Source organism: Lissotriton helveticus, chromosome 2_2 (genome assembly GCF_964261635.1).
Source record: "Lissotriton helveticus chromosome 2_2, aLisHel1.1, whole genome shotgun sequence".
Taxonomy (NCBI): domain Eukaryota; kingdom Metazoa; phylum Chordata; class Amphibia; order Caudata; family Salamandridae; genus Lissotriton; species Lissotriton helveticus.
This window is the reverse complement of record NC_136060.1, coordinates 314091351-314116312: the sequence shown is the minus strand read 5'-3', so window position 1 is coordinate 314116312 and position 24962 is coordinate 314091351.

The window sequence follows — 24962 nt, the reverse complement described above, 5'->3', positions numbered from 1 at the left end:
TTCAGGGGTGCAACAGGTTGTCATTTTGACACCCTTGCACCCTTGAAATTGCATGAGCAATTTGCGAGTACCTACTGGTACTCGCAAATTGCTCATGCAATCTCCAATTCATTCCTTTAGGCCCTTAGGAATGAATGGTACAGCATTCCTTAATTGCGACTAGCAATTTGCGAGTAGCAATTAAGGACTGTTTAGGAATCGCTATTTTAATAGCGATTCCTACATGCATGTTATGTTATGTTATGTTATGTTATGTTATGTTATGTTATGTTATGTTATGTTATGTTATGTTATTATGGATTTCTTGAGCGCACTGTCACCGGAGGTTTCCTGGCGCTGATTGGATTGGAAAAGAGGGGAAGAAGAAGGGGAGCGGAGATTTTAATGAGGGAAGAGTATTGTTTTTAAGGATTTCCTGAAAGAAAGGAGGGAACGAGATGACTTGAGTGCGAGAGGGAGGGAGTTCCACAGCTTAGGGGCTAAGCAGGAAAAGCTGCGGCCACCAGATCTTGCGAGTTTGAAACGGGGAACAACAAGGAGCGAGAGATGGGTAGACCTCAGGGTGCGGGGAGGGCAATAGGGAGTGATAAGAGATTTAAGGAAAGCAGGGGCAGGGCCAGTGAGAGCTTTAAAGATCAGACAGTGGACCTTGAACGTAATTCTTTCGTTCACTGGTAACCAATGAAGATGGCGTAATAAAGGTTGGGCCGACTGCCATTTGGGGATTTTGAAGACCAACCGGGCGGCCTGTGCAACATATGTGCATAGGCTTTTGCTATTCCTAAATAGTGATTCCTTAAAAATCGCTATTTAGGAATAGCAAAAGGCTACGTTGATGCATCTGCCAGTATATCGGTAAATACTGATTCGGTAAAATGGGGGACACATACAAGGGTGCCAGGGTGTCACTTTGACACCCTGTTGCACCCCTGAACCATGCTTGTGTGCAGATGTGGCACACATACATGCCCTAACGGCATGCATGTCTGCCACATGGCACAGTTGAAAATGCACTGATTTGCATTTTCAAAGGTATTCCTTATTTACCACCAACTTAGAGTTGGTGGTAAATAATGAATCCTAAAATGGGAAAAGCACTCATTTGAGTGCTCCCTACATTGCAAATTCGGTACTTTACCGATTCGGTATTTTAAGGAATCGGTAATTTACAGATTCCTTAAAATACCGAATCGGTAAATTACAGAATTTGCAATTTAGGCCATCTACATCCCAAATGCCCAATACCGGTCGGTAATGGCCGAAATTCTGTAATTTCGGCCATTACCAACCAGTTTTGGGCCACCTACATCTGGCCCTTGATCTCTAATGGCAGTGGTAGGGGGAGTGAATGTTGGGTGTAGGCCCCTGGGGGGATTGTCGCCGTTTCGACCCTGTTGACAAAAGGTAAATAGACTCCTCGGCTGCGGGTCTTCCTCAGGACGGGGAATCAAGGAACCTGGGAGAATAACATGTAGTAAGAGGGTGACACAAGTAAAAATCTGCTTTTGATCGGCAGGCCCTGTACACACATGGTGGACAGTACTAGGGTCTGACAAGTAAATCAAATAAGCCAATCATGGAGTCACTAATCCATTACGGCAATTTACAATAGGAATCACTTGCAGTGTGGCACTGAATAGCAGTGGCACAGTGACCAAAGCATGTAAACCAGCAAAACATATAAAAACAGAGGAGACAGTAGAGAACATTGGAAGAAAGACTCACGCCAATGGCACCAGGTCTCACAGTGACCAAGAATATTACGTTTTGCCACTCATGCATACGTAAATATGTGGGCACAGATTTACTACATTTGTGTGCCTCAGGACCTGTGTTTCTATAATCAAACAAAACTGACAGCATTTAATTTCTCTAAAGAATTCTTAAATATCTTTATATTCAAAGAGTTCATCTTAAATGGCAAACAAAAGAAGTACTTGGCGGGTTGGCCAGCTAAGATGGCCGACTAGGCGTGCTTGCCAAGACAATTGGCCAATAATAGAGCTCGGGGCTACGGCATGCATATGGTCTAGCATGAGTGTATGAGCTTACCATAGTGAGCTTTTAGACCATTGCGAAGTGCCTGCCAGACCGGCAGTTCCTGTGCCCACAGTCTTTCCTCTAAAAAGTAATGTCAAGTGTTGTAGCAGATTGAATGTCAGAGACCCGGCAAGACATATACACATACACAGTGGGGTAGACAGTGCTCCAGCACTGAGACGTGGCAGTTGAGCTGCAGTACCAATAAATGCTAATCATTGGGAGTGCCCCTTTGAAACTGCAGGCTGTGGTGGTGCTCTTGTGCGATGGAGCTGGAGCTCCTGACTGTGACGATTTAAGCCCCTGGACTCCTGCGCCACTTTGAATTACTGAACCTGGATTGAGACCGCGGGGCAGTCCAATGAGCTGGAGAGTGCGATTGAAGGAGTGTGAATACTGGGCCTGTTACTGATGCAAAAATCCTGCTCCATCATGTGGTAAATATTTTAGTAATTTACCTTGATCGTAATTTCTATAATATCAATAAGGTCAAGCATGAAGAGCAGAGTCCGTGGTGGTTAGAATTCAGGGTGTTTATTCAGTAACTCGAGTTAAGGGAGAGCTCCGTCACCTAAGGAGGCTCGGGAATAGCCTCTACTTTAATCAAAGAAAATACAGTTTATATATACAGAAAAGAGGAAGGAGCTTCCCTTTAGCAATGTTCGGTTACAAAATGTGACAATCATACAGAAATCATGGCAGAGGTAGAGAGTTGAGAAATAACCCTAGGCTGGTTCCTTAGATAAGAAAAGGAGAAATGGTCGTGACAGGATGTCTGGTGTCATGTGTTAGCAAACAGGAGCTGGTTTCTCGGAATTAGTTGTCGTGTCTTGGTAAACGGGGGCTTATTTCTCGGAATCGTCCTGACCATAAGCGGGGGTGGTTACAACGGGGGCTCGTTTCTCAGAATAGGCTTGACCATAGGAATGTGCAGTTGCAGTTTGAGGAAGAGATGTGTTTGTGGGCAACCTTACGTTGATGTGTCCGGGTTTTTCTAGTTACCATCATGATGAGCTCGGAACGTGAAAGAGAGGGTGTATAATGGGACATAAATACCGAAAAATATCAATTTTCCACATTCCCTCCTTGTCCCATAATATACCCTTTTAAGATTGTCTTTCTCAATCTACCTCTATGTTCATTAGGTTGTCCACTTGTTCATGTAACATGATCCTTTCCTTCTCTTTCTTTCTAGTTTGGGGTCTGGGAATGCAGGCAGTGAATACACTGAATACAGAGGCAACAGGTGAAGAGAATGACTAGAGCGAGACCTATGATTGTAAGGGCCTTCCATCCCCATGAGGACAGGAGGCCCCAGAACCATCCCCTCAGGGACCAGGCATCAGTGTCTGTATCTAGTTTTCTGGAGAGTACATGAAGGCGGGAAATAGCGGAATACACCGAAGGTGCATTATCTGAAATATATATACAACAGCTGGATCCGATCAATTCACATACGCCACCACGATCGGCCAATATAATATCTAGAACCATGCGGTTCTGCAACGTCATGAGTCTATCGGCAGCCATCTCAGCTGTGATGTTGCTTAATGCACCAGCTGTTTCGTTTATGGCTCCCTGGACTACACGAGTCAGTTGCCTTATGTGGCGGCTGTTGATCATGGGCCCCCAGAAAGGGATGATTCCTTTAAAGAAATTGCCAGCCTCTTGGTCCGCTGTATCTTCAGCATCTATGGCCCCCCTTCGCCGTCTATTAATTACGGTCGGAGGGTCACCATCTTTTCAACAGCTCGTACTGTCTTTGTTTTTATCTCGTTCCATGTACTAGTGTTCTTGGCCTTGGTCTCAGGAATGTTCCTAACAGAAGCGGAGAATATCATAGAAAATGCATAGGTAGATCCAGCATAGCCGAAAGGGAGAGGGATAAAAGGCATTCCTCCATGTACGGAATGTGGCATTAAACCACAGACCCAACAGTTGGTTTTGTTAATAACCATTTGGTGTTGGTGGAGTGTGGAGATAAATGTGTTATTGAAAAATTCTTTTCTTCCATTTTAGAGATGTGGAGGAAGATCTACATGTGAATGCATAGCTGTGTTGTTCGAAAGCGTGGGGGGAGAAGGTGGGAAAGCTAGATGAAGGAACCAACCTAGGCAAGCCGTGATACAAAAAATAAAAATCATCAGGGATAGAAAGATCGAAACTCTGTTATGCAATAATGTTACACATTTAGACATATTTTACATTTTTGGCTGCTAGTCTGAGTCAATTATGCATACATGACCGGACACTTCCCAGCAACCGCTTCACCAAAACTACGTCTTGGACTTAATTAGCCACCGGTAGGTCGTGGCCAGATGCAATGTTTCTAGCTTGTTTCTGATGGAATCGCAGCCGCGATCTGTACTCTTCTTGAGGGGAAAGTTCAGGAAGGGGTGAAATAAAGTCTGTCGTTTCAGTGTCTATATTCTCGGGATCAGCAACAATGTCAGTAGGATTTGGTCCGAAGAATTTTTTACAATGGCTGGCATGGAGCCACCCTTTTCTTCCTTCCACCTTGACTGCAGTTCTCGTCGTGAGTAGCACCGGCTTGGGAGACGTCCACCTTCTTTCCAGGGGACTGGTGCGGTCAAAGTTCCGAATCAGGATCCAGTCCCCAGGTTGGATGGCGTGTTCCTCGGGTGTTGTTTTGTCTGGAAAGGCTGCAGCCACCTGTGAACGACAAGAACGTAGTGCAGACATCAAGGAAGCTAGGTAATCTGTCAGAACATTAGAATCAATATCAGTTAACTTTTTAGGGGATGGGACACCCCAGATATTCGGAGGTCTACCATATGTGACCTCATAGGGCGACAGACGCGTCCGGGAATGTGCCACCATTCGCATGTAGAAGAGAGCAACCGGAAGAGCTGTATCCCAGTCTATTTGTTTGTCAGCACATATTTTAGCTAGTTTGGTCTTTAGAGTCTGATTATGTCGTTTGACTAGGCCTGCCGCTTGGGGGTGTCGAACACAGTGGAATTTCCAGGTGTAACCTAACAGTAAGGAGACAGCCTCCATTAGTTTGGAGGAGAATGGTTGTCCGTTGTCAGAGTATATGACTCTTGGTAACCCATATCGAGGAAAAAATTCCCTCACCAATTGTTTAGCTGTCATCTGGCACCATAGTCTGGGACGGGGTATTCTTCAGTCCATCGGGTTAAGGTACAGACTACTACGAGGACATACTTATGTCCCCGACATCTTTCCATTTGTATGTAGTCCATTTGGAGGACTTGAAAGGGGTAATTTGGGGGATGGAACCCTCCTTGTTCAACCGATACACTTTTCCCCGGGTTGAACTGACAGCAAATCATACAGGTTCGTACTTTTTGTTTGGCCGCTGAGCGCAGATGTTTGTTATGCCATACCAAATTTAGACTGTCCAACATCCCTTTTTCTCCGAGATGTGCAGGACCGTGGGCAGTTTCTATGATTACAGGAAGCATTATGTCAGGGAGAAACCATTTGGACCTATCCTTTGTTATCCAACCCTGATCTGTGTGAGAACCTCCCTCTTCTTCCCATTTCCTCTTTTTGGTCACTGTAGCTTGGTTTTGGATGTCTACTACATCTTTGGTAGGATCGATACCTGGATAAACAGTCCTGATGGAACTTTTAGTGTTCAGTGTTCCTGTCTGAGCAGCCTGTTTAGCTGTGGCATTCGCCAGAGCATTACCTCTGGTGACAGAGTCTATGACTTTTGTGTGTGCTTTGCATTTCAGTATAGCTACCTCTGCGGGCCTGTGTATTGATTCTAGTAGCTGAATAATAAGATCCCTATGCTATATCTTAGTTCCATGAGAGGTCAGAAAACCTCTCTCCTTCCACAAAATTCCAAAGTTGTGGACTACCCCGAACGCATATTGCGAATCGGTGTGGATGTTAACCCGTTTTCCTTTTGACCACTCGCATGCTTGTGTAAGAGCTATAAGTTCTGCTGCTTGGGCTGAATGTACGGGTATTCTGGCTGCCAGGAGGACTGTATTTTCTGTAGTGACAGCATAGGCTGCTGAAAGTTCGCCTGTTTGGAGGCGCATACATGAACCATCTACGAACAGTGTGTGTTCTGGTGCACTTAAAGCTACATCTACAAGATCAGACCGGGGCTTTGTGACTAGTTCGACTATCTCTAAGCAGTCGTGGGTTTGGTTGTCTACTGGAACAGAGGGCAGTATCGTAGCTGGGTTGAGGATATTGCATCGTTTGATGATAATGTGGGGTTGGAATAATGTAACTTCATAACCTGTGAGACGAGCTATGGTCAAGTGTTGTGTCTGTGTCCTATTCAAAAGTAATTCTACTGCATGTGGGACTTGCACTTCAAGAGGATGTCCTAGCACAATGGAGTCACTTTGTCGAATTGCCAGAGCCGTAGCTGCAACGGATTTTAAACAGGCAGGCAAGTGTTGTGCAACAGGGTTGAGAGTACTGGAGAAATAAGCACAGGGACGATGTTTATTAGTGAGCACTGATAGGGCTGTACCTTCCCGTTCCGTGGCGAAGAGGACAAAAGGTTTGGCATAATCTGGTGTGGCTAGGACAGGTGCAGAGCATAATGCTTGTTTAAGGGTGTCAAAAGCAAAGGTATGATCAGGTGTCCATGGCAATGGAGAAGAGGTGGCAAAATCAGAGGTCGTTAATTGTATCAGGGGTTTGGCCAAATAGGCGAACTGGGGGATCCACTGCCTACAATAGGAAGTGAGGCCAATAAAGGCATGGACATCTTTCTGTGTCTTAGGGACAGGAATGTTAAAACTGAGTTGGATTCTTTCAGGTGTGGGTGCCCTACCCTCCTTTGACAGCAGGTGTCCTAAGTATGCCACCCGCTGTAAACACAATTGCAATTTAGAAGGTGATACTTTGTGGCCATGTTGTGCAAGAAACATTAGGACAATTCGTGAGGCTTGTTCGCATTCCGGTTCGGAATGTGCGGTGATCAGTAAGTCGTCGACATATTGTAACAATGTCGTATTGGAGGGCAGAACAATGTCATCCAACTGTCTTTTAAGTGCCTGACTGTAGATACTGGGACTTTCTGTATACCCTTGAGGAGCTCTTGTGAAACAGAAACTACGACCTTGTAGTGAGAATCCGAATAGGTACTGACTGTCTGGATGAATGGGTATACTGAAGAAAGCATTTTTAAGGTCAATGACGGTAAAATGTGTGGCATCAGGATCTATAGCTGTTAGCAGAGTACTGATGTCTGAGACCACAGGGTATTGTGGTACCACACATTTATTAAGCTCACGTAAGTCAACCACAAGTCTGTAAACTGGTGGTGCACCGCCATCTGTTTTCTTTCGCACTGGCAAAACTGGTGAATTACATATGTTGGAAGGTACCTCTCTGACTACTCCTTTTTGAATCAAGTCATCGATAATCTGGATAAGGTCTTGTTCCGCATCTGGAGGTAACTTGTATTGGCGGATACGAGGTAGGACAACACCTTCTTTTAACGTGACTATGTGTGGTGTAATATCCATGAATCCTACGTCAGTTGGATCAGTGGCCCATAATGTAGCAGGAATGTCCCTTAATCTGACATCTAACTCTCGTATGGTGAAATGACCTTTGAAATCTCGGAGGAATAGTCGGACCTCTTCCGGGGAACAGCATATCACAGCACCCAGTTCCTTTAATGTCTGGATGCCAAGTAGATTTTCGGGACAGGACTTAGTAAGTACCAAATCGGTGGAAGCTGTAAGAGGGCCAACCTGAAGTGACACTGGTTCAGAAACTTTGTTGATGACTGGTGTACCTGAAAAACCCAAGGAGATACTATTTGAGCCAGAGAGGGGTGCCTTGGGAACTTCGTTGTGTTGTACTGTCGTCCTACTGGCCCGGTGTCAATCAGAAATTTTGTTTCTTTACCTAGGAGTTTAGCATGTACATAGGGACCCTGTTGGTCGACCGGGACCGGGATCAGTGGTCGACTATCGTGTTCCTCCCAGCTGTCTCATGAAATCGTGGGGAATTCAGGATAGGATGATACTGGATACTGATAGAGTTGTGTGGCTAATTTAGTACCAGCTGGGGTAGTTGATGTTGGATTAGAGGGACGAGTGGTATAGGTGCGAGGTTGTGTCTTTCCAGTAGCAATATTGTGTTGTAAGACTGGACAGTCACGTACAAAGTGGCCAGGCTTTTTGCAATAATTACAGGTTACCCTTTCTTGTGGTATTGGAGGTTGCTTATGGGTCTGAGGAATTGTATTGGTCTGTGCTACCAATACCTTCATTTTAGATTCTTTTGTCCTTTTCTCTTGTTCTTGTTCGTCCCTAATTCTGTTTTGATGGTACTGGAGCATTTGAAGTGCTTGTGAAGGGGAACTAGCTTGCCAAGTGCTTTCAACTTTTAATACTCTATTTTTGATCATAGGTAAGGCATTTTCTAAAAATTTTGAGACAAACAATCGACTATAGGCGTCTCCACTTGAGGAGAGACCGCTATTGATAAGAAAACATTTCTCTAATCTTGTATAATAGTCCCCTATATCCTCATCTGTTTTTTGTTTGCATGCAGAGATAGCATCCCAATCTTCCTTTTTAGTGGCCAACAACTGGGAGAGTATTTTCGGGAGAAGGCGAGGGAGTTCCAGAACCAGAGGTCCCAGGCCTTGTCCAAGATCACGAGTGGTTTCTTCTGTCTCCAAAGCTGTCCATACTACCTTTTTCCCTTCAACCTCCCAATCCTTTCCCTTTAGTTTGTCGTATATTCCTTGAGGCAGCAGGACTTTGAGGAGAATATTGAGATCCTTATAAGTAAAGGAGCCGATTTGAAGAATATCCTTGAGTTCCCTATGGAATCCTGTAGGATATTTTTCATGAGAAGGGACCATTTTCTTCATCTCTAATATTTCTAGTTTTGTTAAGGGAGTATAGACAAATGCTTGTTGTAACTTTCCTGCAGATTCTACAACGGGGTTTACTTCTCGGAGGGGAAATTGACCTTGGCCGTACTGAGGGGGATTTGAGTCATAAATATCAGAAAGGTATTGGACATAGGCCTCAACATTTTCCTGGATCAGCAACAACGCTATGTCACATAGCGTTGTTGCTGATCCAGGAAAATGTTGAGGAATTCTTGTCCCCTTGCCACCCACCTCCCTTCTAGACAATCTCGTAAGAGAGGATGTAACATTTTGGGCGGGTAGCCAGTGTCCTCGCACAATGTAATGAGGTGTTGAACCATATATATGCTGGCTAGTCTTTGAGATGTCATAGGGAGGGATAAAAACATTTGAGCGACTATGTCAGGGCCGTATATAGAGTATTGGGACACCCAATAGGTGCTTGATCGAGCGAGTACTTTTTCTTGTGTGGTGAGTGGAGGTTCGTTGTCCATCCAATCATCCAAGGCTTCTTGTGTTTGTTGGAATAGTCTATCTGACGAAGCTGACAATTTTTTAGTCTTACTCCTGAATTGTCCGCTACCTCGGGAACGAGGAATACGGGAACGTACTGCTCCTTGAAAAGCAGTTCCTTCTTCCCTGTCTTCGTCTGTACCCTCATTCGCGGTCTCCTGGGTAGGGGCATTTTTCTGGTGTGAGTCGGAAACCTTACTGGTAAAGAGAGGGATGAAGAGATCTAATTCTTTTATTTTATTATAATTTCCCGCTACTACTGCTTGATCTAGCTGAAGTAGGTCGTCGGGAACCGTTTTCCCTGTACTTGAGATCATACGGATGAAACAGGTAATCATAAATCGTGAGAGGCATTTTCTATGAGCGATAGGTCTATTTTTAATAGCCTCTTGTAGGACTTCTAAATATTCTCCTGTTCGGAGAGTCTCGTAAATTTTATTCAGACAACTTGTGATATTTTGTACCTCCCGTATGCTTTCTAGAGCTTCCCATAAGCGATAGGAGACATCTGCTTGTGGACCTTCCCCTGGAGTCGGGTCATACTCACATTCTAACATAGGTAGAACACCACCCGAAGTGTCAGGGATGGGTTCCGTCTGGGTAACTACTCGTCTGGCCACTATTTGATTAGTAAAAGCAGGAGGTGGTTCCATTAGATAGGTGGTAATGAAGTCTTCCGGCACGGAAGGAACCTTAGGACATGGAGGTGCTGTGGGGATGTTAGGGTCTGAACTACCATCGGACCCTGTCTTTTGCTAGAGGACGGGATATATACCCGTCACGGAGGCCGAGAACTCCCTTTTCTTTTGTTCAAAATGAATATCATCATTCTGATCCTGTAACTTTCTCATCTTACTTTCTTCTGACATTCTCTTTGCTTTCTCCACTTTCCCTTGCTCTTTCTGTTTCCTTCGATGTGCTTCCTTTCGCCATATTCCGACACTCTCTAACATCGAGGGTCTTGCTTTCTTTTCCCAACATTTCTTTTCAACTGCCATGATACAATTTAAATCCCATGTGCCACTCTTTGGCCATCTGATCGCAATTTCTAAATCTTTAATGTAACCTTCCCAAAGATTCAAATACAAGGTGGCACCAATTCCATATTTCGTATACATGAAGTAACCAGGAGTATCCTTCGGGGGGACTGGTACAGGTTGTTCCAGTAACCCCTTCTGGGTACCCAGTTTACACAGTTTAGAAAACAAAGGCATTGCGTCAATATATAAAAAATGTACACTTGATAACTTGATATACCCTGAGTATTAGAGTACAAACATACCGTTTTCTAGAAACCTAGAACCCGTTTTGATACACCCCCAGCAGTACTCACCGAGGTGCAGAAAACTTGAAGACCTTGAAGACCTTGAAGACCTTGTCACTGGACTAGTTACACTGCGCTCTTGATCAGGGACTTGTCGGGGTTCTGAAGACCTCGGACTCGGCAACTTCACAAGGTTCGGGCTCCGGGTCAAGACTTCCGCTGTCGTCCTCACCGCCTCGTATGGATGGTCAGGCCGCGGCACGGTCCCTCTTCGACACGAAGGAGTTCATGCAGGAACACCCTGCAGTGTGCACTTTGAAGTCCGTCGGTGTCTGGAGAGACAGGTTCGGGGTCCACATCACCGGCGCGTGGGGAGAAAGGGAAGTACCTATTCGGGCGCCAATTTACTGTGGTAAATATTTTAGTAATTTACCTTGATCGGAATTTCTATAATATCAATAAGGTCAAGCATGAAGAGCAGAGTCCGTGGTGGTTAGAATTCAGGGTCTTTATTCAGTAACTCGAGTTAAGGAGAGCTCCGTCACCTAAGGAGGCTCGGGAACAGTCTCTACTTTAATCAAAGAAAATACAGCTTATATATACAGAAAAGAGGAAGGAGCTTCCCTTTAGCAATGTTCGGTTACAAAATGTGGCAATCATATAGAAATCATGGCAGAGGTAGAGAGTTGAGAAATAACCCTAGGCTGGTTCCTTAGATAAGAAAAGGAGAAATGGTCGTGACAGAATGCCTGGTGTCATGTGTTAGCAAACAGGAGCTGGTTTCTCGGAATTAGTTGTCGTGTCTTGGCAAACGGGGTCTTATTTCTCGGAATCGTCCTGACCATAAGCGGGGGTTGTTACAACAGGGGCTCGTTTCTTGGAATCGGCTTGACCATAAGAATGTGCAGTTGCAGTTTGAGGAAGAGATGTGTTTGTGGGCAACCTTACGTTGATGTGTCCGGGTTTTTCTAGTTACCATCATGATGAGCTCGGAACGTGAAAGAGAGGGTGTATAATGGAACATAAATAACAAAAAATATCCATTTTCCACAATCAGGTGCCTGCAGTTTCATGGTGTCACCTGGCCTGAGTGATTGGAGGCATTGGGGGGAAATCTGGACTTCCCTACAGATGAGTGCCACAATATGGTTCCCTTGTGCCTGAGAGACAATGGGTTGAGCTACCTCCGGTACCTGCAAGGGTAGAGAGGCTGTGGGAGAGCGGTTGGTGAGGGGAGCTTCGGACCCACCCCCTGGGTTGATCATTGCAACGAAACAACAAGATAACCGATGCTTGGACACTGCTGTTGCATTCATGAGGGGGCACTGGTAGTGGTGAAGATATTGCACACTGTGTTCTATCTTTGCTGGAGCCCAGAGCGCGATCTGCAGTTCGTCTTTTGAGGAGGTAGAGATTTCCTTTGCGTACCATAATCTTGTCCCTGGGCTGTAATGACCAAGGAGCTTTACGTGGCTGGTGGTGGGAACCCTGAGGTTATGGATGGGCCAGTGGTGCCCGTGTGCCCATTCCTGAAATCTCCCAGACTGCCCTTGCATTGACAGTTTGGGGCCAAGCTGGCATTGGCCTTTTGGTGCTGGATACATGATGGGCAAAGAGAAAGGTGCAAAAGCGGTGCAGTCAAATAAAATTGATCAACACCATGGCCGATAGGAGTCAGGGCCAGAGGGAGGATCCAGTCCAGTGCTCTAAGAACAGATGCAGGAACGGTGGAAATCCTGGCTGCAATACGGGGGTCCAGAGCATCAATTGAGAATAAAATGAACAAAATGGCCATTGAAGTCAACACTTCTGCTTGGATGTCCGCAAAGTTGCGGACAGAGGTTTTGTTTCTCTTTTTAAAAATTCCTTTTGCTAAATAAGATACAAGACCGCTGGACACAGCAATAAATATACAGGCATCATCATGATTACAAAATGTCAATGAATACAACAAGGTAGTACATTATATGTCAGAGAGACTAGCAAAGCAACAGGTGGTTCAAGTTTGTCTAGAGTGTGGCATGCTTACAGTGAAAGAGGCATGCAGGGACCAACCAGCCTTCAAGTGTAAATAGTGAACATACCTAGCAGAGTAGCTCTTCTCTCCCCTCTTTCATTTCACACCTCTGAACCATCCTCACCCGTTACCTCATCTTTCTCCTTGCCTCGTAGATAAGTCTGATAAAGTTCCCAATGCTCCTTGAGGCAGCTCTGGGGACAGGAGGAGTTCATTATATGTATCAGATTGTGTATTATAATAGACCATGTCTGTGTTCCAGTCCTTCAAAGTCCGGATTGAACCTCATGCCCATTGCATAACCACTCACCGTCTGGCAAGCAGCAGCCCAATAGCAACCAACATCAAATCTCTGCATCGATGTCCTTATCATACCCTAACAGCGCAAGCATTGGGGCAAACTCCAAAGCGAACCCAGTGATAACCTCTAGTTCACAAAACACTGACCTCCAAAACTTAAGTATGTCAAGACAGAACAAAGCAAGATGAGAAAAACCAAGCTGTTTTCCCCCACATTGCTGACCCATGTCACACTCAGCTGCTTACCAGCCAAACCAATTTTATTATGAGAGAACACAGGTTGTGAAACACTGAGGGAGACAGAAACATTGGAATATTTTGGAATAAGAAGAGGAATCAACGTAATACTACAATTTTCATGATTGAAATGAGCCTAGTCAGCAAGAGTGGCAATCTAATCCAGCAGTCGACTGACTCTGAGAGCCACTGAAATGCTCTGCCATAGTTGTCTAGTAGTACCACCACAAAGGCAGTGTGTGCTTGTATTCCCAGATAACACACTGAATCAGTCAATCACTTCCATGAGTATTCCAGTGGCATTTGTGTCATTTCTGGGGCAATTAGGAATAAGACTGAGTTATCCCAATTCACATGAAGGCAAGACAACCCCCCAAACTGTACCACCTCACGCAGTACTGGGGTATGATTACACTCTTGTTGTATAGACAGCAGCATATGCCAAGATTATTAGGTTGCAGCTTGGGAAGCACAGGCCTCGTTTGGCTATGATTCTCATGAAGTGAGCACGCTAGCGGTTCGGCCATCAATGCGTACAGCAGAGGGGGACAAGGAGCAACCCTGCCTGGTTCCCCTAGAGATGGCGATGGGAGCAGACACAACACCATTGACTCACACTCTAGCAGTGGGTGAAGTATACAGTACAAACACCACACACAGGAATACCTCCCTGACACTGATGCAATGCAAAACAGCTAGCACAAAGCCCCACTCAAATGAATTGCATGGGTTTCTGCATCCAGAAATACTGTGGCTGCCTTCATCTTCGGGTCAATGAGATGCGTGGCACCAAACAGCTTTCTCAGGTTAAAGGTGAGACTACGCACGGGTCCAAATCCAACCTGTTCAGGCTACAACACTCCAGGCAGCAACAGAGCCAGCATGTTAGCTAATACCTTGGCATAAACCTTGGTGTCTTCATTTAGTAAATACAGTAGTATCTAAGATGAACAGAGGAATTGCTGTTAGACAGACTTCAGGAGCATTAATATTAATGCCTCATGCATAGCGGCAGGCATAGAACCTGTTTCCACCATTCTCTCTTATGCTGTGACCAAATGCTGAATGAGTAGTTCCTGATATGACTTGTAAAAGGCCACAGTAAGCCCGTCAGTACCTGGTGTCTTAAGTGCCTGTATGCCCTTAAGCGCTGCTCGTATCTCCTCAGGCTGCAAGGGCACCATTAAGTGTTCCCTGTGCCCCTTGTTGAGCCAGGTCATGGTTATATGAGCTAGATAATCTGTGGTAGTGGTACCGTCGTGTAGGAATCGTGATCGATGCATGTATGTGCAAAATTGTTCTGCACTGTGTTCGGTATCGCTTAGCAATTGTCCCTGTTCATTTTGTTCTTCAAGCATCGATTCGAAGTTGTGGTGGGGCACAGTAATGAAGCCAGTGTAGCACTAGTATTTCCCCCTCCCCATAAGCACCTACTATGGCTTATTTCCCTAAGGGGTTAACCTCACTTTGGGCCATCTCATGAAACTCATACATTTTTGCTTTAAAATCACCCAGCCATAAACTGGTATCTCCACCCAAAATCGATAATCTCCCTTTCAATGTGTTACAACCTCACACTGAGCAATTTGAGGACCCCTGCATGTTTAGATAATGTTACACCTCTGATGTAGAACTTGAAGGCTTCCCAGACTATCGCAATCCTATCAACTGTTCCCACGTTAATACAGAAAAGCTCTTCAATGGCCTGGGCTCAGTCAGCTCAGAACGCAGAATCCTACAAGAAATACTGGGGGAAATGGCAAGTAAAAACTGTAGCCCTTTTGGACCATCACTCCAGCTCTACTGTTGATTGATCAGAGTGTGTCAATGGCAGTGACTCACAACACTCGCTCTACTTCACGGTGATCCTCGTTGCCGGCGCCCTATTACAGGTGCTGCACTTCTGGCTCATGTCCACCCTAGGTCGTATTTGGACCTTTAATAATTTTACTACTCAGTGACATTGATTGGTTATATTGCTGTTCATACTGTCGCCTGATTTAAAGCGAGATTCTTTTTCGGAGGTTTACTAGCTAATTTTTATTCTCTTCAAACCGATTATGAATATCGTGATAGCTTAAATTGGAATTTGAGAAGTTGTTTAGGACCTTATCAGAGAATCTTACACTTTCGCGGATAACCTGTGCTTGGGCTATAAGCAACCTTACCTTACCTTGGAGCCCCTGGCGAAACAAGGACGAGGTGCCGCTAGGATTTCATTTAAGAATCTTGTAACCAAGGACGTTCTTAACCAGATCATCCATCTCTATCGGCTACTTTGATTGTCTGCGTTTCGCGAATTTATACATTCATGCCCTGACGAAGTTCCCACGGCACAAAGGGAACGAAACGCGTTGGCTGTGCCTTTGCTCACAGAAAACCAATATTCTGAATAAAGAAGAAGATACTCACAAAATAATTTTTGTTCTGTTGACTTCATTTGACTGCACCTTCCCCTTTTGGTCTTTTTATTGTTGTAATTCACACATCTCTGAGCAGCGGATGTTGGAAGTGGCTGCACCACCTAATACTGTTAATACATGGAACCATTGTGCTTGACCTTTGTCTGCTGCTTTGTGCTTTTTGGATTCATTGACTCACAACACTGGACCAGATTACCCAACCCCGTGACATGAGCCAGAAATCTACGCTGATATAAATGTCTTGTGCTGAGGAATAATGTGTATTTTCCGCCCCTGTGGAAGACCTGTGGGCCCTAACATCTAATAGGCCCTCTCTAGCTGCAATGATAATGAGAGCCAGCACTGCCACTGAAGGTCTTCTAGAAGGGCCCTTGGAGCTATCAAGCTTCAGAACATAATTGAAATCCCCACCCAGATTTGTGGCAGACCACCCCACTGCATAAGTCACTCTAGACGGACCCCGCCGTAGAGCGCCTCTTCTCCATGCTCACACACCGGCATAGCGTCAAGCCTCAGCCTCGGCAGTCAAGCCCTCTTGTCACCGCCAGTGAGGTCCGTTTGGCTACGGGCAGTCTCAAGACAATTTCTCTCGCACACACCAGTGCGAGGCTGAGCCTACTCCCCTTTCCTAGTCAGGATATCAGGCCCACCTAGGCTGTGATACCTATAGTGGCAGTTTCCAATGGGTGTACAATCCCGATGCCAAATATTTAGATGTTCTTATACAGGGGAACGCAGTGCAGGGTGGGCCAGTGACGATTGACAGTCTTTAGGTATCAGAATTATTCCGAATAGATGTGCGGCCGCCTGGGCTCACTCAAGGTGTGGCCATTTCCGAGCCCAGCAAGATCCATCCCCAAGTTGTGATCAGAGTTACATGTACTGAGGAGGATGTCGTCACCCTCAAGAAGGAAATCATGTAACTTCTGGCCACTGTGGCAGGTCTTAAATGTAGTGCAATGCATATGGAGGAGCGTATTGAGGATTCTGAGGAGCACTCTATAAGGAACAATATACCTCTCATGGGAGGCCCAGAGCAGATAAAGGGCCTCTCTGTGGAAATTTTCTTAGAAGGCAAGATCGTTAGCACACTCAAGCCCAAATGACACTATACATTCTTCAGGATCGAACATGCACACAGAGCATTGGGAGCTATGCTGCCCTCGGGTGCACACCCTAGACCAGTAAAAGCCCAGTTGTTCAATTATAGAAATTGCGATGTGATCCTCCAGGATGTGTGTTTACATAGTCCTTCAAGATATGAGGACAAACATATCTTTATTTTTCCTGACTATACATGGTGGTTCCAGGTTCTCCCCAAGAACATTATGATGATCAAAAAGCTGATTGATTCAGGAGCATAATATTAAATACAGTTTGATGTTTTCTGCTAAACTCCAGATCCAATATATTGGCCGGGTTCATTTCTATGAATCGCCACAGCAACAATAGAATGGCTAGCATCTCTGGGACTGAGCCAAGACCAGCAGAGTGGTGAATGACAAGAACTACGATGGGGAGTGAGCTGCTCAAATAGCAAAAAAGTGGCATCAACAAAACTTTCTAATTCCACTAATGCTGAGGGCGGGGACCGTGTCCTGGTCTGCCCAGATGAAACCCCACAAAGTAAATGGAAAGATTTGGTGACCCAGAACTCTTTTTCTCAAATACGTATGGTTCCAGATCCCCTGAATTACTACCGATGCTGGGTAGACAGTTGTGGTGCAAAGTTGGCTGTTGGGTTTGTGCTGGGTAAAAGGTAAAGACTATTTTGTAGACTGTATGGACTGTTGGGGAGGACAGTTTCTTTGCCTTCTCTATTTTGGGGCATCTTGTTATATTCTCTTATTTGAAGAATTTGCTATGTTTCTACCAGTGGCGCAGGAAGGGGGGTGCCGTGGGTGCGGGCCGCCCCGGATGTCATCACTGAGGGGGGGGTGACAAAATGGCAAAAATAGGTGTTTAAAACACATATTTTTGCAATTTTTTCAAGTCGGGGGTGACAATAAATTTTCTGCACCGGGTACCACCTGACCTTGCTACACCACTGGTTTCTACTACATGGTTGGGAGAGGCTGAGATAACAATATCCTCTAGAATGATGAGTGCCTTCTCTGGTCTGCCATTCGTAAAGGTCCTGGCGACGCGGTCAGTAGCTAAATCTAGACATGTTATAGTCAGATCAGGTGGTGGCAGATCCTGATTCCAGCTGGGGGTACTGTGACAGCGTGGGGCATTATTATTTTCTGTCTTTACGATATTTTATGCACTGTTGGAATTCTGCTGACAGCTCCTGCATGACTACTATGCAGGCGCCGATTTCTTTTAAATAATTACGATTTGCACTTTGTGAAGCTCCGTTTTTAAAATAAAATTTGCCATCTTATTTCTTACCTCTTTTCTGTGGTCTCCCCTGCCCCTGTCCACCGCGGCTGTTTGTGCTGATTGTGTGGAGGGTGGGCCGCCATCTTTGGTGTGTCCCGAAGCGCGGTTGGACGGAAGTTAGCGGTCCAGCTGGTCGTGGGAGCACGCCATATAGCGGCAGACTGTTCAGGGCTCGATGCGGTCAGATCAGGTGGTGGCAGTTCCTGATTCCCGCTGGGGGCACTGGGACAGCATGGGGCATTATTATTTTCTGTCTTTACGATATTTTATGCACAGTTGGAATTTCGCTGACTGCTCCTGCATGACTACTATGCAGGCGCCGATTTCTTTTAAATAATTACGATTTGCACTTTGTGAAGCTCCGTTGTTAAAATAAAATTTGCCATCTTATTTCATACCTCTTTTCTGTGGTCTCCCCTGCCCCGGTCCACCGCGGCTGTTTGTGCCAATTGTGTGGAGGGCGGGGCGCCATCTTTGGGGTGTCCCGAAGTGCAGATGCACCGAAGTTAGAGGTCCAGCTGGTCGTGGGAGCACGCTATAAAACTCACATGTGTCCTTGTGCGTGCAACATGCGTGCCAAAGGTAAGCCCCTCTGTGCCCGTCCGCGCCCCGGAAGCACACCGCGCCAGAAATGCTGGCCGCATTATGAGCAGGGATGGGACAGATAGCAAATCTTTTAACCGGGAGACACTATTAAGGCTTGACACAACTCCATGTAATAATGGTAGGCATTGGGAGGTCCTACATAGTATGTCGAGGAGCTGTCCCTCCTGTCACTTTCGCTTTCAGACCATGCAGCCCGCTCTCCCTTCTCACACAGCACGAAAGACTAATATTCGGGCGGCTCTTATCAATGCGCAGTCTTTGGCCAAGCATGCCTCGGATGTGCATGAGTTGATCATAGATGAACAACTAGATCTCCTGTTTATCATGGAGACATGGCTGAACGATTCCTGCTCTCCAGTGGTTGAATTAGCTATTCCACGGGGTTACAAAATAGCCAGAGTACATCGCAAGTCAGGCAGAGGGGGAGGCGTCGCTGTGGTTTCTAGGGATATATGGTCTCTTTCCAAGGAGCTCTTCGGGGAGCTTGTGGACGGCGAAGCTCTGGAGTTATCGCTGGCCATGTCCCCCCACTTTACGCTGTGCGGCATCTTGGTTTACCGCCCCCCGGGCCCACCGGGCACTTTCCTCAAATCTCTTGATGATGTTATTGCCTCGCGGGCGATTCGTTTCTCCAAGTTTCTGTTGTTAGGTAACTTCAATGTTCATTTGGAGAATCTGGAAGCTCCAGGGACGAGAGACCTGTTGGACATATTTAATCTTACCCACTTTACCCAGCGGGTCAGTGACACTACACACAAATGTGGTCATTTGATCGACATAGTCTGTTCCAACTTTGATCTCTCCGGGTCGAATCCCTGGCCTCTCACATGGTCGGACCATTTTTTGATCAGGTTCTCATGGGACATTGGCAATCCTCTTCCACCCTCCGGCTTGGCAATGGGACATCCCCCAAAGAAGATTAATATTCCGGCTTTGTCTAAAGCGCTGTCATCAGCCCCCCCGAGCGAAGCCCTCTATCTCGATGGAGCCATGGAGAGGTTCTCAGCCTGGATCAGCCAGGAGGTCAACTCTTTGCCTAAGCCCTCCTCGAGATGCCAACCGCGCGTCTCTCCCTCTAAACCTTGGTTTACGGACTCCCTAAAAGCACTTAAGCTGGGATGTAAAAGACTTTAGAGATGCTGGCGTTGCGGGTACTGCCCTCGCGCCGCCCAGAGGGATTACTACGCAGCCATTAAAGAACTAAAGGCAACTTCGTTGCAGAAAGAATCTCCAAAGCTAATAACAACAGTAAAGAAATATTCTCCATCGTCCGTAGCTTTCTGTCACCTGCTGCCGAACAAACCACCCTCCCTATCTCCTCTCAATGGTGCGAAGATCTATCCACTTTCTTCATTGCTAAGATCCAAAGGATCCAAGATAGTCTAGGGACCACCCGCCATGATCAGTGTTCTCTGCTTTTTTCCCCTCTCCCGAGCACTATTACACCCAGCCAGCACTTTTCACACTTTAAGCCGGCGGAGGGGAGGGACGTTTTAGCCATCCTGAAATCTTTGAAATCAGGCTCCCCTGCGGACCCTTGTCAGGCGAGAGTTCTGGGCGGGGTAGCCGAGATAGTTTTTCTTGAGGCAGCAGCGCTTGTTAATGGTTCACTTCAATCAGGCATAGTCCCCCTGCAATGGAAGCACGCCAAACTCCTCCCTCTCCTCAAGAAGCCTTCTGCTGATCACTCTATCCTTTCTAACTATCGCCCCATTTCCCTTTTACCGGCCTTGGCTAAGGTGTGTGAAAAGGTGGCCTTTAGGCAACTGGAGGGATTCATGGAATCTTCTGGTGCTCTCCACCCGGCCCAATCTGGGTTTAGGACATCTTTCAGCACCGAGACAGCGCTGGTGGAGATTACGGAGGCAATTAGGGAGTGCCTGGACGCGGGAGGCAGGGCGGCTCCGATTTTATTGGACCTCCCTGCCACCTTCGACACGGTACCCCATCACCAGCTTCTCTCCCGTCTGTCTGCCACGGGCGTGGCCTGGGACTGGGTCAAATCCTTTTTGGATAACCGCAAACTGTCAACGGGGGTCCCTCAGGGGTCCACGCTGAGCCCTCTACTTTTCAATATTTACCTGACACCCCTGATTTATTTGGCAGAGGAGCTGGGTGCCAAAATAATGACTTACGCCGATGACACTCAGCTCCTTTTCACCTGGAAGGGCTCTGATCTCCAAACTGACACTGCCCATCAGTGCCTGTCTTCAGTATTTTCCTGGCTGGCGCAGGCCAGCCTTAAGTGCAATGAAGACAAGTCTGAGGTGCTATTCTATGACCAGTTTCCCCCCACTTTTAGAAAATCTCTCTGGCCGCCTGATTATCAGTGCCCTAAGGCGGATGGTGGCGCTGCCAAGAACCTAGGAATATGGTTCGGGGAAGACTTGGGCTTCCATGAGCAGATCAAAAGACTCTCAGGGGTTTGCTTTGGCTTGCTCAAAGCCTTGAGGAGGTTTTTTCCTCTGCTCCCCCGCACTGCCAGGGAGACGGTCGCTCGGGCGCTCATTCTATCACGCCTCGACTATGCTAACGCCCTCTACATTGGCACCCTGGGTTTCTCCTAGGAAAACTGCAGGTTATTCAAAACGCAGTTGCCAGGCTCCTGTCTAATATCCCTAGGAGAATGAACGTACGTCAGCAGCTAAGCGATTTGCATTGGCTTCCCGTTGCCCAGCGAGTTCGCTTCAAAGTTTGTGCCATGACTCATAAGGCTCTTCACGGCCCTGGCCCTGCCTACATTAGTTCGCGGTTCGCTTTCTATCTACCCAGGCGACCTCTTCGCTCCGCCCTCCAACGTCGGCTGGTGGTCCCTAGGTTCCGCCGCTTGGGGGCAGTCCTTTGTGGTAAAAGCAACCACACTGTGGAATGCTCTGCCAGCTGACCTCCGGCATTCCAAGGAGCTTCCTATTTTTAAAAAACTTCTTAAAACTTTCCTGTTCAATGAGCTGATCTAGGGCCCGATGTAGGAGCCCTAATACCGGTCGGAAACGGCCAATTTCGGCCGTATCCGACCGGTATTATGGTTTTCTAATGTAGGAGCATGCTTTACAGAATCGGTATTTTACCGAATCTGTATTTACAGATTCGGTAAAATTACCGATTCGGTAAATACAGACTCGGCAAAAATACAGAGTCTGTAAAAGCCCATGTAGGTAGCACATCTTTGAGTGCCGCAGGCCTTTCAGATTCGGTATTTTAACACCCAATCCAATTGGGTGTTAAAATACCGAATTCAGGTGTGTATGCACATGTGTGCATGCACACCTAGCCATGTGACAGACAGACATGCTGCCACATGGCGCACATGCCTATTTTTGGGGTGCCAGAGGGTGTCAAAGTGACACCCCCTGCGCCCTTGCAAAATTCGGTATTTACCGATTCTGTAATTACAGAATCGGTATTGCCCATGATTCCTATGGGCTTCAATGCCCAAAGGAATCAATGGGCATTACCGATTCGGTATTTACAGAATCAGTAAATACCGAATCTTAACGATTCGGTATTTACCGAATCTGAAATACCTACATCTCCCCTCCTCTTTTTTACCACTTCTTTAATACCGATTCGGTATGAATCGGTATTTAAGAAGTGGTAAAAAAGATTTACCTACATCGGGCCACTAATTCTTTTGCTCACCTCTGTCACTGTTCTCCTACGCACCAGGACACTCTTGAGTATCAGTGCGCGGTATAAATCTCTTTATAACATTATAACATATAGGGGTATAGAGAGGGGTGGGACGCCTAGCGGGGTTCGATGCGCCTTTGGGCAAAGGTTGAGTCAGGAAAGTTGTGCATGATCTGCCTGAGGGAGGGTTATGAGGGGTTTGCATTGGGTAATGTTGGACTTTGTTGTTTTGATATATTGTGAAGCTTCCATCGCCTAGTGGTGCAGTCGGACAGGATCTTTGTCATTGTCACACACTGGGTGGAACTGGTCATCTACATAAGATTTCTATGGTAACCATGGTGACTAAATACAAATTACTAATCTGGAATGTGCAAGGGCCAAATAGGCCTTAGAAAAGGCCAAGGGCATTAAATACTTGAGGAAGAGGTGTAGGGACAGGTTTATGCCACATCCTACTTTAGATATGCACGAGGGTCTCTGATCTGACCTTCTGTATTTTCGATCTGCAGTTGTTAATCAACCTGGTGAAAACAATAATATTATATTTTCTTGAAATGGCAGTTATGGTGATAGGATTGATATAAAGGATGAGTCAAAGCGACTTGTCATTAGTGATAGGAGAAATAGCTTTATCATTTTTTGGGGGACATCAGTGAAACTTGAATGCATATTTGAGCAGCAATTAATTGGCTAAAACCTGCTGCATGCTCTTTTTTCAACGTTTTGGTAATTTTGCGTTAATTAATCAGGTGGTCACCTTTAACCCACAAGCAGAACACCATCAATGCTGCACTGAAAGGACTTGTATACTTCTTACAGTACGTTCTGATAACTAAAGAGGCTATTGATCGATCCACCTTGTGCTATATAAATACTTTGGTAATCGTGCTTATGATTACAACCATCTTTGGTCGTTTTTTATGCGTGTCTGCAGTGCTGTGATGCAACATCATATTACCTTAGGTTCAGGGCTATTTAATAAAAAAGCGAACAAGCACACTGTTTGTACCAAGTCTTCTACTTGCCAAAACAATACCAATTTAGCACATTTAGACAATGAACTATTATTTGCCACATGCTCCATTGTACTGTACGTAGCAAATATAGCTGTTTATGAAGTAAAGGACACCTGTTTTAGAAACCAGGAAAAAGGATTTTAGGATTTGCCTTCTGAATGCGATTTGCAGCATTTCTATGTCAAAGCATTTGAAGATAACTTAATATTGCCCGCTCTGATACATTTGTAAAAGAATAAGTTTGTGGGACCAATGTATTGCCCAGAACTGGTGCTAATAAAGGTCTGGATGCAGAATACTAAGCTGCATAGCCTAGATTTCACCCCATGCCTTTTTAATGCACCATGACACTCCCTGCGTCTTTATCTTTCTTGTACAGGTATTTCTTTTTACCTCCAATTTATCCTATTGTACATTTTTTCTGACTTTCTTTTATTCCTACTTTTCCCTCATTGTTTTTCTTTCTGTTTCTCTGGATCAAAGTCAGTTGTGTCAGGCCCCACCCATAACCACCAGCTCAGTTTAAGCACTGGGTATTAGCCCTGACACAAGTGTCCATCAGATCTTGCATTCAGGACTATGACATGAGGTCAGAGAGTGGAAGTATCTGGGATGCTGATCAAAAGGTAACAGGACAAAATGGTGGAGGACAACCTACGCCTCTGGGGCTGAGCGCAAGACTGGGAGGATACACATTGAAAGGGAACTTACTGGTGGCAAACGAGCCCCGATCTCCTTGTCCAAATACAAACCCTACCACATACCCTGTGATCTTGTCAAAGTTCATAACATGGATAGATAATTCCAGGTCGACCATTGTTGCACCAGTCTGTACCAATTTGGAGCAATTTGGAACAATGCAGTGGTTGTGTATAGGTTCATTATGATGAAGAATAAAAAAATTGAGAGTTTTGTTGAAACAAGACATTTTGCATAAATTGATGGTTTGCGGGTCTTTGAAGTGCTATGCTTCTGAAAGTACAAATTTTACTTTGTGGTCAACTCTCGTCAACGTATCCTTAGGTTGGCACCACAGAAATGACACCCATTCAGAGCGGTTACATGATTACAAACTCGGCATAGCTAGAGCTGGGGAAAAAGGACGGTGAGCACTTGAAAGATGTCCGAGAGACACGTAATATTGCTGCTCATTATCCCAGGCACCTGTTTACTAAAGTACTGCTACTAGTCTCACAGTTAATATACTGACCCTCCGCTAAGAAGTCCCGGCACTCTCCCTTTCTAAAAGTAGTGCAGGTTTTCAGCACCTGACAGTTCTTGCCCAACCCTAGTTAAATTTAAATCACTGCGTCAACGACTCCCACTCCTATAATTCCCTGAAGAACTGCATCAAATACCAGCACAGCACATCTGTCGTTCAATACATGCTCTGTGCACACCGATTATGGCAGTCAGCCTCGACCGGAATACAAAACAAAGGTCAGAGTCGCTGTCTTGTATGTGAATTATTGGGTATGGAATCCAAATATGAAATATGTTTTGATAAATCTGGATCTTTTCATATATTCTTTTATTTTGCTATTTTTCCCTGATACAGTTGTTAAAGAGGTTAATCTTTTGAACAGCTTGGCTGGAAGAGTTGATTACACTTCCCTTAGCTAGCAGATCTAAGACCCCAGAACACAACAGAGAGTAATTCATTTTCTCCCAG